Source organism: Martes martes (assembly GCF_963455335.1).
Source record: "Martes martes genome assembly, chromosome: 4".
Taxonomy (NCBI): domain Eukaryota; kingdom Metazoa; phylum Chordata; class Mammalia; order Carnivora; family Mustelidae; genus Martes; species Martes martes.
The window spans coordinates 8,438,692-8,455,627 of record NC_137891.1 but is presented as its reverse complement, the minus strand read 5'-3'; the positions used below and the strand labels follow the sequence as shown (position 1 = coordinate 8,455,627).

Below are 16,936 nucleotides of genomic sequence, written 5' to 3'. Positions count from 1 at the left end.
CAGCTGGTGGCAGGTGGACCTGGGATGTGAGCCCACTTCTCCCTTAGCCAGCCTGCTGGAAAAGCCATCTTCTCAAACACTGCACCTACACTTCGGAAATTATGTTCCCGGGACCCCCAGGGGTCACTGAGGCCCTTCCTGGGAGTTCATGATGCAAACCATTTTCATACTACTGCTAAGACATCATTTCCTTTTCCCTGTCTTACGAAGGCACGGGGGAGTATCCCAGAGGCAAGTGACGAGGGATGTCAGCACAGATCGAAGGCAGAAGCAGACGGGAGACCCCGGCTGTTTTCCTTTAAGCCAGACACTGGAGAGATCTGTAAAAACAACACGAGTCTTCTCACTCATGTTCTGGTTTGGCACGTAGTCGTTTCTCGTCATCCGTATGTGACCACGTGATTCACCTATTATTGTTATTTTTCAAGGAAGGCACGTATCTGAAAAGCAGATGTTTGGTGTTCAAGACTAACATGACACACGTTAGGAGAGAGAAGCCACGTACAGGAAAGCTGTTTGGGGCCATGGGTAACGTTTAAGACTGCAAAGGAGTGAGGAACACAAGCAGCTTGAGAACCACAGCAAGATACCAGGCAATGCCGCTCCACAGCCTGACCACAGGGTCCTGGGGAGGGTCCGGCCGCTTGGACGGGACTCCTTCTGCCTGGTCCAGGAAGTAGAGCACTCCAGGCCACGACCTGCAAAATGCTCAAAGATTCCCCAGGCACCGTGCCAGCCAATATGCCTCTCCCCACTGCGTGTGTGTGTGTTTTTACTGGTGTTCACGTGTGTGTGTTCATCAATATTCACATGTGTGTGTGTTCACTGGTGTTCATGTGTTGTATGTTCACCAGTGCTCACGTGTGTGTGTTCACCAGTGTTCGCGTGTGTGTTCATCGGTGCTTACGTTGGGGGAGCGCTGGGAAGCACAGCTTTGGAAGGCCATCTTCTCTTCTCTCCCTCACTCATTCTCATATCCATCCATTTAAACCACCGAGGAACTAATTAAGAGCCTGGTAGGACCTGGGGCCGCCGCTGTCAATTAACCTGCCGCTCCTGACCATTTTTATTGCGGAGGGATAACTTCCAAGCCACAGCTCTCTGGCTTCCCCCCAGATGCTGGAATGCTAGGGGTGCCTAAGGTTCCATGGGATGTGGGCATCCTATGCCCCTCAGGGTCCCATGGCGCTCTGAGTTCCAAGGAAACCTATAGGACTTGCAAACCCTGGAGTTCTGTGAAATTCCTGAAGCCTATAGGATCCAGGAACCAGAGCGAAGGATTTGCAGATATTGCCAACACTCAAAATGTCAGCATCCCAGTTCATGCTGCAGGAATATAGTCTTCCCCGTGAATTATGAATATCCCAGTTTTACAGATGAGCATGAACTGGGAATGATCTGGGACTCCAGCTCCAGTCCCACCCGCACACAGCTGAGAGCACCTTGCTTCCTCCGTCGTGCCGCACGCTGCTCCCTAGAATGGGACCAACTGCCTTGCCAAGGTCAGACCCCACCTGCTGCTGCCTCCACGCCCTGGCCCAGTCTCCCCGAGTCGAGCAGGGATGGCTTTCCAGCCTGCCTTCCTGCCTTTGTCCCACAACAAAGTCACAACCTGTCACAGGCAGCAAAAACATTTTCAGGGTAGTTCAAATGAAGGAAAATCCTAAAAGTATAAAGATGTTCAACAGAGCACTATTTATAATGATAATGATACCTACATCACGTGCCTGTATTACAGAGAAATACGTAGTAATGGAAATGGTTAAGTCATTCGGTACTGCCACCTGACGGAACATCACACAGCCGCGCAACGCGCCAATCCTTCACGTCGCCTCCAGAAGCGCTCCCTGAGAGACCCCAACTCCAGTCAGGTACTGGGGACGCAAAAAGGGAACGACCTGGCCCACCCCCACGGGGGTTTCAGTTAACTGTCCCTCTGTCTGTCTCTGAAGTGCCGAGAACCAACTCCACTCTATTCCAACGACAGAAGGCCGGTCCGTGGCTCCTGCCCCCAAAGCCTCCCCTCCCTAGCCAATCCCCCAACACGGGGGGCATTTTTAGCACCTGGTGGAGGCCGCTGAGCAACCCAGCGACATGGCCCGGGGACGTCGTCGGATGCAAGACAGTGTTTACCAAATGGATTTCAGACAGGCTGGCTTTGGTTCCCGGTCACGCCTTTCTTCCTTCCCCCCATCATCCAGATCGGAGGGGTGGCTCGCTCCCTCGGCCGGTGCACTTGCTTTACTTAACCTGAGGCAGGCACACGGTCAACAGCTCTTTCAGCGAGCGTCCGGGCCAAGCTCTGAGCAGCTAGGGGACAGCAGGTAGTCCCAAAGTGAAAGGACCACGAAAGGACCAGTGAAAGGACCAGACACGGGATCCCCCCATTTCCAGTTCTTCAGAAGCTGGACGCAGAAGTCACAAGAAGTGTGGAAGGCCGGCTGATGCCCCGGGGAACTGAAGAAGAGAGAAATAGTCCCCAAGGGGGCCCAAGCCTGCGTCTAGCCCAGCAGAGCCATCAGCTGGCTGGACAACATGTGTATCAACCGAGCGGCTGGGGCTGGTCCTGTGTGGCCGCGACAGGCGGTCAACTGTGCCTGCCTTCAGCCATGCACCCTTGTCCCTGCAGATGCAGAGTGAGACCTGGCACAGGCGGGTTTTCAGTAAGTCCCCGTGAAGAGTGAGCCCCACTCCTGCTCCCCAAGGCGCTGCCTGTCGAACAGGGGAAAACGCACACGGGCCCCGCCTGACGGGCCAAGTGTGGTCAAGACACATTCAGGGGTGTTCTGGAGGATCCAGCGGGGAAGCCGGGGAGGGGCACGTGGGGGGAAGGGATTCCCAGAAGAGGTGACACTTGAGTTTTGAAGAGGGATGATTTCAACAGGAAGGTACAAAGAGGAGGGTGTCCGGGTGGGGGGACGAGCTGGTTCCGAGTCCTGGAGAAGTGAAAGTTACTTCATTTAGAATGAATGGCTGTTCCTGATAAACACAGGATGATCTAGATCACACAAGCGTATCTAGAGCCCCCGCAGAAGCCACATCCGTACGGACGACCTGTAGCTCAGGTGCCTGACAATTTGCTTTTTCGACTGTGATATAACGAAGTCCCTGACATCAAACTTTTGATTGCCAAAACATTCACTTTGAAGACATCTCTCTCTCTCTGGCTAGACGGGTGATGGGCATTCAGGAGGGCCTGCTGCAGTGAGCATCGGACGTTGTAGGGAAGGGATGAGCCACTGAATTCTACTCCAGAAACCAATATTGCCCTGTATGGTAACTAAGTAAAATTTAAATAATAAATAAATAAATAAATAAATAACAAAGACATCTGTCTCCAAGACACGCATCACCAGCGACACGAGATAAACAGGACACCACCCCACCCACAGAGGTCCCCTTTTAGAAAGCTGGGGGCTGGGGGGACCGCTCGAAGTGACCCCACTCTTCCCTTCCCACGGCCTCATTCTTGCTTTTATGTTTTCAGTTCACCAATAAAGAGGAAGCCTCCCAGAGCCCGGCACCCCACCCCTCAACCCCAGGAAAGGCGGGACCCCAGTATCCTCACTGGCTTGGATCGGGGTCCCGAGGGCTCAGCACAAGAAGCCAGGGAGGGGGCGTTCCTGGGGTGTGCCCCTGGCAGTCGGAGGGCAAAGCCCGACCCAGAACCAGAACAGTATTTGCAACTCAGCGCTGGCGGTCCAGACTGCTGTGTGTCCACAGGGTCCTAAGCATCCTCACGTAAAGCAGCACATCTGACCCCCACGACATCCCTATGAGGATGTCACTACTGCTGTCTCTGGTGCGTTTTGCCCTCGAGAAAACACGGATCAAGGCAGGTCCAGCACCTTGCCCGACATGGTCCAGTGGGCCACAGAAGTGTGCTCTGAACTCAGGCCTTCTGTTTACACTCTTCATCCCACTCTTAAAATTCCTCCATGGTTCGCAGGAGAGCTGTGTTAAGGCCGGGATCCTGGGTGGGGCCCCAGTCACGGTGAGCCTTGTCCCTCCTGCTGCGGCATTTGGACTCTGTCCCAGGGCCAGGAGGGGCATGGACACCGAAGAGAGGAACGACATGACTGGACGCCCTTCGGGAACAAAGTTTTTTGGTAAATGCCCAAACGCTTATCATCCAGACGTGACTGGAATAAAAATTAGTCATTTGAGGCCGACTCAATCTGTGGGCTTGGCTTCCAGAAGCACAAAGGAAATTTCCATGCTTCTGGTGGTCTGGTGACCACCCTCCCCACTTCTTGTGGCGCGAGTGTCATCAAGGCCTCTGGGCCTGGCCACAGTGGTCATTCCGAACATGCGTCCTCCTGTGGAGGAAAGGTCTCAGCCTCAGGCTGACACCTGCCCCAAGCTGGCAGGGAGGCGAGCTGTGTGACAGCTCACCCACAGCCTGCCAGTGTGGCTTGGCTAGGAATAACAACGCGGTGACGTGTCACACTGACTACGGGCCAGGCACCGGGCCTGGCTTTGTGCGCAGCGTCTCACCCTGACAGGCCCTCACGGGGGACTGTCTCCCTTATGGCTGGGAATCTGGGAGGCAGAGCTCGAGAGACGCAGACGGAGGAACCGCCAGACCCACCTCACGCAAGACCTATTATGATGAACCCTCAGAGCCCGTAGATCCCCGTGGGGTCCCCCACCCCTGCTGGGTGGGACTGGCCCCATCTTCCCAGGGGAACGAGGCTCAGCAGGTTAGGGACCGAGCCGATGCTTGCTGCTTCCCCCCTTCCAGCCCGGTTGTCAGCCAGGGCTGGACCTTTGAGCCCCTAGGGAGGGCATGCACCGTTGCCCGCTGCCCTGGTCTCAGGTGGGTGCCGGACCTTTCTGGAAGATGCTAATCACACGACACATGCCTGCAAAGTCTCCTGTGACCACGGTGAAGAGCATGCGCTTTGACGTCCAGAGGGTCCCCACTCTGTTCCACAGACGAGGCAACAGGTGCAGGGAGGCCGGGGCTCTGAGGGCACTGGGACCAGTAAGGGACCGAGGAGGGCTGCTGCAAGAAGACACGGGTCTGCAGCCAGGTGGGAGAAGGTGTGAGCAGAGGGAGCAGGCAGAAACCTGTGCTGTCACCAGGTCTCTGTTCCTCACCGCTGGCTCTCCTGTGCTGGCTCTCGGACACCGCTTGCAAATGATGCGTGGACGGATGAGCCTGGGGGACTGTCTGGGACTGGGGGGAGGGCTCAAACACTGTGACCACGCAGTTACCATCCCCTCTGGTTTTCTGCGTGTCCACCTCCACCTGCTAGTGAGCCCAGGTAAAGCTCTTGCAGAGCAGTCCCGGGTTATCCCCTGCTGGGGATGTCCTTTGGCCCTTCTGACCTTGGCCACTCAGGCTGTCTCTGATGCACTGCTCTAAAAGAATCAGGCAGCAAGGATCACGGACAGGCAGTACGGCCAGGGGCCTGGGCACCAGAGGCAGACCACGCGCCTCGAGAGCCCGGCTCCTCTGCTTACTGACGGCTGAGCAATCTGTGGCTAAGTTACTTAACCTCTCTGTGCCTCCATCGGCGGTGAAACAAGGAGAATGACAGCAGCCGGCTCCCAGGGTGGCTGGGGCTGGAGGAGAGGGGGGACGGGTTAAATGTGTTGATGCTTGGGGCTCTAAGAAGAACACGTGGCCCACAGGCAGAACTTTGTAATTGCTGGCAAATGCTCTGCCAGCACCTGCACTCCCAAAGTTTGTGTGATTGCTCAGAACACACTCCCGGAAGTGGGATCCTACGGTAGATCTCTTGCAGAATGGCCAGGAAAGTGCCTTTGAAAGTCCCAGCAGCACTAAGAAGAGCAAAAGTCTTTAGCTCTCATAGGTTAGCCCAAGAACAAGGGCTCGGAGGCCTCGGAGGCCTCGGAGGGCAAGTCCACCCTCCTAGAGCCCCAGGATCCCCGCTGCCAGCCTTCCCGCCAAGTGTCCGTCCTCAGCCTCCTGCTGTAATGAACCCCTGGGGCCCAGTCACCCTTGCGGCCCCAGGGTCCCCAGGAGAGAAGGCATTCTTCCCGACCCCGCAGGAAGCCTGGCCCAGCCCAGGGAGGCTTAAGCTCCAGCCCTGGGCTGCACGCCACTTTCCTAGGGCTGGTCTTGTCTTGTCTTTTTTTCTTTTCTTTTCTTTTTCCTTCCTTCCTTCCTTCCTTCCTTCATTCCTGATTTTATTTATTTATTTGACAGAGAGAGAGCACAAGAAAGGGGAGCAGCAGGCAGAGGGAGAGGGAGAAGCAGGCTCCCCGCTGAGCAGGGAGCCTGACGTGGGGCTTGATCCCAGGACCCCGGGAACATGACCTGAGCCAATGGCAGATCCTCAAGCGAATGAGCCACCCAGGTGCCCCTAGGGCTCATCTTTCATTTTAAATCCGTAACTCGTATCATTATTTCTTAAAGAGAACTCCCCAACTGTATTAGCTACAGGCCTCCCCAAACTCAGAGGTGCATCTGTGCCTAGCACCGATCTGTTAATTTGTCTGTTTCTCCCACTGAATTACCACCATCTCGAGAACAGAGCTCTTGTCTCACTCGGTTTTATCCCCGGTCTTCGGCACGGTGCCGGGGACCCAGGAGTGTCTGCGGCCTGAGCGAACGAATGAATGCTTGAGTGGATGAGAAGGCAGGAAGGAGCCCCACGGCCCCAACTGAGACCTCTCTGTGAATTCCACTCGCTCCCATGGGTTCCCTCCTCCAAATCGCCCGGTGCAGGCTCGCCCTTCTGCACCTGCCCCCCTGCAGCTCCGCGAAGCTGGCTCCCCGGTCTCTCTCCCAGGGCAATGGCCCCTGTGCCCACAACTGTTCCTCTTTCTTTAAGGTTATCAGCAACAGAAATCCCACCCTGCTTCGCATTTCCATATCTGTGACCGCCAAGACTGCCTCTTATCCACTGAGTGCCTTGGCCTCCAGTTCGCCTTTGGGCCAGCTGATAACATTTACATTTTTTGGAGGAAATACTTGAGTTCTGAGGGAGAGAGCCCGTGTGCGTGACACCTCAGGCCTGAAAAGATGCACAGGAGCCGACAGGCTTCGATTTCCAGGGTGAAGCCCCTCGGGGAGGGTAATGAGTCCCCCGTACGTGCTCTGATCAGCAGCCCAGGCTCCCTGGCTTCGCTGTTGTGCTCTCTCCTCTGGGCAGTGTGACGGATTCCACCCAGGGCTCCTCCGAATGCCCTTCCGGGACCAGCACGCCACACACGCTCTCCATCCCACCCCGCCCCACCCTGCGGATGTTGGTTGAGGTCCTGGCTCACTGCCCACCTCTTCCCCTCGCCCTTCCCCAGCTTTCGGCCACCCCGTGAGCTCCCTGGGGCTCTGTCTGCCCGGGACAGTGCCTGGCACACAGAAAGAGCTCAGAAACAGTTGTTGATGCACGATCGGAAGTAGCATTTATCAGGTTCAGCTCCTACAAGTGCTCTGCTGGGAGCCGGGGACACAAATGTGTTTCCAGTTAAAGCCTCCGGGCTGTAGCAGCTTGGCCTGGAATGCCCCACAGCCAGAGAGGAAATGCCCTCTCCCCAGAGAGGCCCACTTCTGCTTTCACGCCCGCAACCTGAACCTGATCGAGGGCTTGCAAGCGTGGGACCACAGCCGCGCCACCCCCACCCCCTCCAACCAGGAAAAGTCTTGCGCACACACAGCCCCACGAGGATGCCCGAGAGGCAGACGGTAAACACCTGCTGGGAGTGAAGGATGTAGGCGTCACCAACATGCCGTCGCCTTCCCGCCGCTAGGAGCCTCAGCCGTCTCGGGTCTGTGGGACAAACGCTCCCCTCACCCTTGGCTCGGGTTTTCCTCTGGGGCACCGGCATCCCCACAGGCCATCGGATCAGATGCCTACAGGCCAGCGGACACTCACTGTAAGCTTGCCACACCGGCTCGTTGTACAACGTTGCAGAAGTTAATTATCTTTTTGCAGTCTTGTTTCCTCATTGGTACGTGGGCTGCTGGGTTGTGAGGAGAAGTAGCAGGAAGGGAAGGGTCTGGAACAGGGCCTGACCCGTGGTTTAATAAACGCGGTGCTCGGTGGTGTTGGCCGTGAGACTGGGCCAGCATCATTGAGACAGACGTGGATTTCAAGAATGTTGCGGCTAGCATCGCCAGTGTGCGCTCACCGTGGCTTTAATATATATGTGGGCTGATTTAGAAACGATCTAGATGACGTGCCTCTATATGCATATTCGCACATATATATGATGGGTACGCACGTATATGCTGATACATATACACAGGTCTATAAATACAGATGTGCGTATATGCATAATACATATGCACACACGCATGCATGCACACACACCCACACTCCCTGTCTCCCAGCTCTGTCTGCTCAGAGGGCCCAGGGCGAGGCTACCTCAGCAGCCACGGACATATCCCATGACCAGATGGTATTTCTAGACACCATTCTCCACTGAAAGGAGCCACGCCCCTTGACCAATGGCTGATGCCATCATTAACGTAGGGATAAGGCCAACATCACAGTAATGGGACAGACCAGCCCCGGCCTTCCACTTATGAGGCATGGAGGACACCCCCTGACTTCTGCGGGATGCTGGGCAAAAGCTGGAATGTAAATGTAATCATGAGGGAGCATCAGGCAAACACCAACCAAGGGACACTCTGAAAAATGATTGGCTTAAATGTGTCAAAAACATGAACGTCACTGAATTCAAGAGTGAGGAAATTTTCCAAGAAGGCCATGTGCCCAGTGGGTTTTCTTTTGCTGGAAAGGATCTCACTTGGGGGCCTTTGGTAAAATCAGAGGAAGTTCCGAGGCTCAGATAACAGCAGCAGACCCATGCTAAGTTCCTGACTTGGTTGTATCGCAGTTATAAGAATCTCCGGGTTTCAGAAAGAATGGAGAGAGGACAGGATAGAACAAATATAGTAAAATGTTAGGACTTAAGGAATCCAAGTGAGGGGTATCCAGGAATTTTTTGGTTCTTCTTGCAACTTCTCTGTAAATCTGTAATTATATCAAACTCGAGCAATTGGAAAAAATGTAATTGAAAAACATGCTCTGGGTTCATGTGCTGAGAAAAAGTGACTATAGTGCTTAGCACAATAATCTGAAGCTATTATAATAACAATTATTATTACCAGAATGGTGTACGTGGCACACAATGAGCTTGAAATGGATGGACGATATCATCGCTGTTAACATCATCGTCATCACCACCTCTGTTGTCCCTGGTGTGCTCGATACTATGTACTAAAAACCAGAATCTTGGGGCGCCTGGGTGGCTCAGTGGGTTAAAGCCTCTGCCTTCAGCTCAGGTCATGATCCCAGAGTCCTGGGATCGAGCCCCGCATCGGGCTCTCTGCTCAGCGGGGAGCCTGTTTGCCTTCCTCTCTCTCTGCCTTCCTCTCTCTCTGCCTGCCTCTCTGCCTACTTGTGATCTCTGTCTGTCAAATAAATAAATAAAATCTAAAAAAAAAAAAAAAATAAAAAAATAAAAACCAGAATCTTTTCTAATTGTTACTTCTAATTACTTCATACTTACTTAAGCACCACTGTTTGAAAGTCTGCTGTGGAAACACCTGTTTCGAGTGACTCCAACACTCACCGGCAATGGTGAAAAGCTTAAAAACCAACCAAGAGGAGAGAGGCAGGGCCCATTTCCAATCTAGAGGTACAGATACACATCAGTTCAATCCTTTTCCATCATCTGAAACTCTGCTTCGTTTTTGCTAGTTCTGGGGGAACCCAAGGCCAAAAAAGCCCAGATCCTAAAGACACAATGCGGGGCCTTTGCCTATAGTCCTCCTGGCCACCTAGAGTTTCTTTTCTGACCCGTCCATAAACACCGTGCAGCTCAGTGACTGGCCCTCTTCCTCGGCACTGCACATTCCCTTATTCAACAAGTAAAACTTTCAATTATGCTTCCAGTCCTGACCCACCCAAGACGGTGGGGCTATTGCCAAGTCCAAGCTTCTCCCCATGGGTCTGCTGTATAGAACTGGCTGTGCCTGGGACGCCTGGGGGGCTCTGTGGGTTAAAGCCTCTGCCTTCAACTCAGGTCATGATCCCAGGGTTCTGGGATCGAGCCCCGCATTGGGCTCTCTGCTCGGCAGGGAGCCTGCTTCCTCCTCTCTCTCTGCCTGCCTCTCCCCCTACTTGTGATCTCTGCCTGTCAAATAAATAAATAAAATCTTAAAAAAAAAAGAACTAGCTGTGCTCAGCCTGATTCTGAGATGGGATAAGTTCCCAATCATTATGATTCTGTTTAACACATTCTTTGAGAGTAAACCCATGGTCCCTGGCCTGTCATCTTTTGTCTCTAGCATTCCTCCTTCTTCCAAGACTCACAGGCCCTGTATCTTGAGCTCACGTTCTTCCTCTCACTGTTTCTTATCTTTCTTGCCCCATCTTCAGCCGATAGGGAACACTATGGCCATTGCTTCATTCCCTTTACAGGAGACCCAATACTGTGTCTGATCTTCCCATGACCATGGAAAGGCTCATATTTGTATCAAGGTACCTGCATATGTAAAACTGATAAATCTCAAGGTCTAAGTGGCTTAGTTTTTACACAGACTCACATACAGTGGCCATGGGTTGGCTGGCCAAAGAAATTTTAGAAGTAATTCCATTTTTATGGATAGGTAAGCAGATAAATAAATAGATGTCCTCACCAATAATCCTATAGAACAGCCACACACACACACATACATGGACCAACCCTCCTTCTTCTACGAGGGCTGCAATTATATCCAAGCTGAGTCAGACACTCAGAGCAAAGAGAGACATCCCAGGGTGACCATAGTTTTCCCAAGCCAGCTTTCCTCGCTGATGGAAACGCTCTCCATGTACACTGTCCAAAGGGGAGCCGCCAGTCACATATGGTTATTGAGCACTTGAAATGTGGTGAGCGTGACTGAGAGCTGCATTTCTCCTTGTGACTAATATCAATGAATTAAAATTGAAATAGCCACACATGGAGTGGCCTCGTGTGGCCAGCTTAGCTCTAGATCAGGGGCAGGCACACTCTTTCCATGAAGGACCGGAATGGGATTATTTTCGGCTTTCAGGCCACACAGCCCTCTGTCACCACTGCCGTTGTGGTGTGACACATATCTGAAGGAAGGAGTGTGGCTGGGTACCAATAAAATTTAATTTGTAAAAAAAATGACCAGGCCACTTTTGTCCTACGGGTCAGAGTTGTTTACTGGCAGTCACTGTGGTACAGTGTCATTTCAGACCTTCTCTGGGATGGCAGGCACTGGTCACAAGAGGCTGTTTCTAATCCAGGTTTTACTTACTTGTTTAATGAGAACACAGGAGGCCTTCCTCTTAAGAAAATGAGGCTGCTTGATATGCTAATGACCCTGCATTTTTCCTGAGGTAGAAAGTGTCCCCTCTTAATGGCATATCCCATTGGGGAAAGAAGGCCCAATTACAAAGAGACCAAGATACAGGGGAACACCTCTCCCCCTCACTCAAAATCAATCTATCTATAGAAGAAACCAGAAAAGACAACACCTCTCACGTGTGCTGGAGGGAAAGGGTGGTCCTTTACCTCAGGAGGCTGAGGGACTGTCCATCTCTGGCGCTCAGAGGAAACCGTCCTGGTCACAAAGCTCAAAGCGTTTGCTCACCACAGCTCCTGGCGATGATTATTATTTCTATTGGCATTTCCAGGTCAGAAATGTTGATCCTGAAAGTGGTCCCAGCTGGAAGGGAAGAGGAGAAAAGTTCAAGTCAGTTTTGACATTTTAGTTCATCCACTGCCTTTTGAAGATTTTATTTACTTATTTGAGAGAGAGAGAGCATGAGAAGGGGAGAGTCAGAGGGGGAAGCAGACTCTCTGCTGAGCAGAGAGCCCGATGTGGGACTCGATCCCAAGACCCTGAGATCATGACCCGAGCCGAAGGCAGTCGCTTAACCAACTGAGCCACCCAGGCGCCCCATCCACTGCATTTTGAAGTCGACTCAAGACAATTCAAAGGCATTGGCCCATCACTCCACTCACTCACCCAGTGATTTACACGTCAAGTATTATTTTTTTTTCAATAAACACCTATCCTGTTCCACGCATGCAGCCAACTACCAGAGACAGAAAGGTGAGGAGATCATAGTTCAGACCCTCAAGAAGCTCAGCCTCGTGGAGAAAACGGACAGATAAACAAATACCTCAGGGCAATGTGATACGAGGATGGGAGTGATATTTGGGAGAGCTAAGGGAGAAATGACCAAGTCAGTAGGAGAAGAGCACGTGGGTTTTTAGTTGTTCCTCACTCAAGGGAAATGCTCTGTGGTAAAAAGAAAAGGTTTGGAGAAAGTGTCTCTGAGGGGCGCCGGGGTGGTTCAGTCGGTTAAGCGCTTGCCTTCGGCTCAGGTCCTGATTCCAGGGTCCTGAGATCGAGTCCCGTATCATGGCCCCTGCCCCATGGGAAGCCTGCTTCTCCCTCTGCCTCTGCCTCCCTCTCTCTCTCTATCTCATGAATAAATAAATAATTTTTTTTTTTTTTAAAGAAAATGTCTCTGAGGCAGAGGATAGGGGAAAACGTAAGTAGTAAACAGGTGCGATCAGGGCTGGGAAGCACCACCAGGCTGAGGCCGGGCGGGAGAAGGCTCTGGAGCGCCCCACCTGAAGAGTAAAAACAGAGACCCCCGCTTGAGCTCTTATTGCGTCCCACGCACTGAGGGATATACTGACCCACGTTTTCTCACGAAATCCCCGCGGTAGTCTCAGTGACTAGTCCCTCTTTATGGAGGAGCCGCTGGGGCCAGGAGAGCCCCTGTGAGCCACTCTGACCAGGGCGACAAAGGCGGTCCGCGGTAGAGAACGGTTCCTCATGGGACGGCCCCGTTCTGTCCAGCTCTGCAGTCCTCATCTTAGCCCCTGGGACAGGTGCAGAGAGTAACGGCCCCACCGGCTCGGGCCACCTCAACAGCATGGCTTTGCTCTGCCTCCCCACAGGGACTGAGGTCCACTTCTCCACCCTCTGAATCTGAATGTGGCCACATAACCTGCTTTGGCCGGTGGGTCAATAAGAAAAGACACAAATAAAAGCTTCAACAATGCTTAGGCACAGAATATCCTCCTTTCTCGCTGCCTGGAATCTTCTGCAGCCGCATCACCCCAGCTGAGCTGGTCCCCAGGAGGCACGGGCCACGCCCCCGAGCCCCAGCCATGCTCCCCAGACCCAAGAAGTGTCCGATCAACCCAGAGAATCAGGAGAAATAATGAACGCTTATTGCCGAAGGCACTAAGGCCTGGAGCTACTTGTTAGGCAGTGAAAGCTCACTGATATCATCACCAAGGAATCTTTACATGGCCAACAATGGCGATAAAACACAATAAACTTGCAACGTAGAAAGAAAGATCTGCCGGGAGTTGATGATTCCCCTGAGATGTGGAGCGCCAGGACCAAGGCAGAGTGGCTGTGAGATGGAGGAGAGATGGAAGATTCAAGAGCTATTTTATTGTATTTAAAGATTTTACTTATGTATTTGAGAGAGATGGACAGAGAGAGCAGAAGCAGGGGGAGCAGCAGGCAGAGGGAGAAGCAGACTCCCCGCTGAGCAGGGAGCCCAATGTGGGACTCGGTCCCAGGACCCAGGGATCGTGACCTGAGCTGACGGCAGACGCTTCACTGACTGAGCCACCCAGGCGTCCCTCAAGAGCTATTTCAGATATAAAATCAACAGGATTTAATTACAGACTGACCCAAGATTTGTCTAAGGTGCCTGGTGTCGACAATAAATAGATTCTATTTGGAGCTCGCCGTGGGGGTGGGGTGCAGGAGAAGTCAGGGCTCAGTCTCACAGCAAAGACAAGCTCCCAGAATGAAACTTTCTTTTCCGTCCCTGATATTTTTTTTTAAAGATTTTATTTATTTATTTGTCAGAGAGAGAGAGAGAGAGTGAGCACAGGCAGACAGAGTAGCTGGCAGAGGGAGAAGCAGGCTCCCTGCCGAGCAAGGAGCCTGATGTGGGACTCGATCCCAGGATGCTGGGATGATGACCTGAGCCGAAGGCAGCGGCTTAACCAACTGAGCCACCCAGGTGTCCCAGTCCCTGATATTTGAAAGAAGAATTAAGACGGAGTTTTCACTGCCCCAGCCTCAGACCTGCCATCACCTCCTCTGAGGCCAGCACCTGCTCATAGCAGCCCCCGGAGGACCCTTGTAAGCTGTAACCCAGACCTTCCTCCCTCCCCTCCCCAGCTCACACTGTCCCCTTTCCCTGTGGACTGCCTCCTCACGCGTTAGATTTCACTAGGGACGGCCCTTCCCAGGGACATCTTCACTGACCGCCCAGATGAGGCCAGGCACTACCCAGGATTCCTTGCACTCCCAGAAAGCAGGTGTCACCGGCCTGATAACCACCTGGGAGCACAAGGGTGCCTGTCCCACACACCACTCTGCCACCACACCACTAGTCACGCACACCGCTTGCCACGTGGGAGAAAGTCAGTTTCTAGCTCCTGAATGAGAGAATGAACAAAACAATCTGTTCACGTATCACTCGTCCCAGATGTTTCCTTTCACCTGCCCCCCGCCACACGCCAAGCCGAGTTAGCCGCCTTCCCTTCAGCTGCCCAAGGCTTCCTGTGTGTCTCTCCATTCCTTTGCACTGGGATTCCCAGCCCCGACTGGCACATTGGCAACTAGGGGACTTCCATGAGCTAGAACCGTTCCCCAGGTGTCACCCACCCTCCAGGCCCTGGTGCCTCGGCTCCTGACACAACGCTGGGGTGCTAAATAAACAGAAAACATAATTATCCCATATTCCGTATCTGCTTAACGATCTACTGAGACTCTCCTTGGCTTTTACGTTTTTTTTTTTTTTTAAGATTTTATTTATTTATTTGCAAGAGAGAGAGAGTGAGAGACCACAAGCAGGAAGGAGAGGGAGAAGCAGACTACCCTCTGAGCAGGGAGCCTGACCCCCAGGACCCTGAGATCATGACCTGAGCCAAAGGCCAATGTTTTACTGACTGACACCCAGATGCCCCTGCCTTTTGCTTTTTAACCTGCACCCTGAAAATTTTTTCTGGAATGTCACACCGTGGCTCTCTTCCCGTGCCCTGCCATCCTGCCCTGTCTCCCTGGATCCCACCTGCTTCCCCACCCTTCCTCTCCCCCCGGGCATTCACCCCTTCCTTTCTATCCGGAAGACTGGCAGCCACCAGGTACCGGCCAACTGCTGGGCTAAACCAGGAGACTCAGCAGCAGAAAACACGTTCACCAGCTCTACCTACCGCACAGGAGGTGAGGGCCCATAAACGACTCCTTCTTCGCCCTTAACAGAATGTCACCATCGGCAGCCCCCGCACCATCGTGCACGAGAACGTGATAAAACTCCCGAGAGATGCTGTTCTCCGATTTTGGTTCTTTGGGGAGCGGAGCAGAGGACCGGACCCGAAATTCCTCACCACTTCTAGACTGCTTTAGAAATCCCACCCTTTCCCTCCACTTGAGAAGCGATCACCTGGATAATTGTGAACGCAGGGCCCCGCTGAATAATAGTGCTGCCCCTTCAATATACGGACGTCTCTTCTCAGAGGCCTGTGGTCACGTCTTATCCTGAAATAGGGTGCCCTGCAGCTGCTGTGCCGACCAGGAGACACTGTGCAAGCCAGGATGTGTGACGGCAAACAGTCTTCCTCGGAGTCTGAGTTGGCTCCTTGCTAACACGGGCACCGTTCCTGCTTCAACTATTTTGCAAGGCCGTACTGAACCACAAGTGGATAAAACCAACACGGGATCACTTAAAAAACAAAAATAGCGAAGTAAAACTAATAGTAGAAACTGGGGCAGATACCACTTTAAAGGGCTGGCTGGCACTTTCCCAAACCAAGCCCTTTGTCCTCAAAATCTCCGCTAATCTTCACAGTGATGTGACGCCAGCTGTTATGTGTATCATTTTGCGGATGGGCAAGTGGAGACTTGAAGAGGGTAAGCAACCTGCTCAAAGTCACGGCCGAGGTCGGAGCCTTGGATGATAAACCAATTCCCCCCAGGATGAGTGCAGTGCACTTCCCATGGGCGCTCACTGAGCCCCTCTGGGGTGCCCTGCCCTGGTGGGACAACAGCACACTCTCAGGGGTCAGCCGGTGAGGAGCCCACCGTGTGGGGAGGGGTGCGGGAACACGAGCCAACAGCTGCACCACCCTGCGTGGGGGTCAGGGCGGAGACGGTCAGCACACAGGTGGGTGGTTTCTTAATCCGAATTCCTGTCCAGAACACAGTGACCTCGGAGAGTGAGCTCAGCACAGAGACTGTCTGGCAGATCTGTCTGCGGAGGGGACAGGTGACCCAGATGTAGGCAGGTGCAGAGGCCAATCAGAACCCGGTGGTGAGATGACCCAGAAACACCTGGAGTAGGAGCTGGGATGCCTGGAGCGGGCTAGGCTCGGTGAGGGGCGCAGGGCAGGGGAGCCAGGGATGCTGGGGCTGACTGGAGGGTGCAGGGCTTGAGTGGCTCCTTCCTGATGCGGCTGCACCTCCCCTCCTGGCCCCGACGGCTGATGTGAAACACGCCAAACGGGGCAGGGAACCCAGCTGCTTGCTGGCAGGAACAGTCCTCCAACATGGACCCGCCCCCACTGGAAGGGCTTCAAATGGGAGCAGCTCTCGGAGTGAGGGGATTTCTGAATTCGGAGGGCAGGTGCTTCTCTGGGGAGAGGTTATCACTATCAAGGGCGAGTGGATGAGCGTGCACAAGGACGCCAGCCCAGAGCTAAGCATCTCGTGCACTTGACTTCATGCAGCCTTTGCAGCAGTCCTCTGGTGGGGGCTGTGGGGGGGTAGGCGGATCCCCATTTCACAGATGTGCAGACTGTGGCTCTGCAAGAGTCGGGTCTTCTGCCCAAGGCCACAGGGTGGAACCTGCCGAGGTGCTGTTCAAAGCCAGGGCCGCCTCCTACAAGTACACGGCCGTTCTCCTCCTCCAGCCTGACTGGGCTCTAGAAGGTCTTCGGTCCTTGTCCCCCCGCGCAC

General features: G+C 53.4%; 1 protein-coding gene across 1 annotated transcript in view; it reads right to left on the bottom strand.

Moving 5' to 3' along the window:
* Nucleotides 1-11,659, bottom strand: part of ST3GAL1 (ST3 beta-galactoside alpha-2,3-sialyltransferase 1) — a 67,743-nt gene extending 56,084 nt beyond the window's left edge. Inside the window, exon 1 of the mRNA XM_080800961.1 lies at nt 11,506-11,659. The gene's annotated coding sequence lies outside the window, so the exon portion shown is untranslated. The remainder of the gene's footprint in view (nt 1-11,505) is intronic.
* Between the last annotated feature and the right edge of the window lie 5,277 nt (nt 11,660-16,936).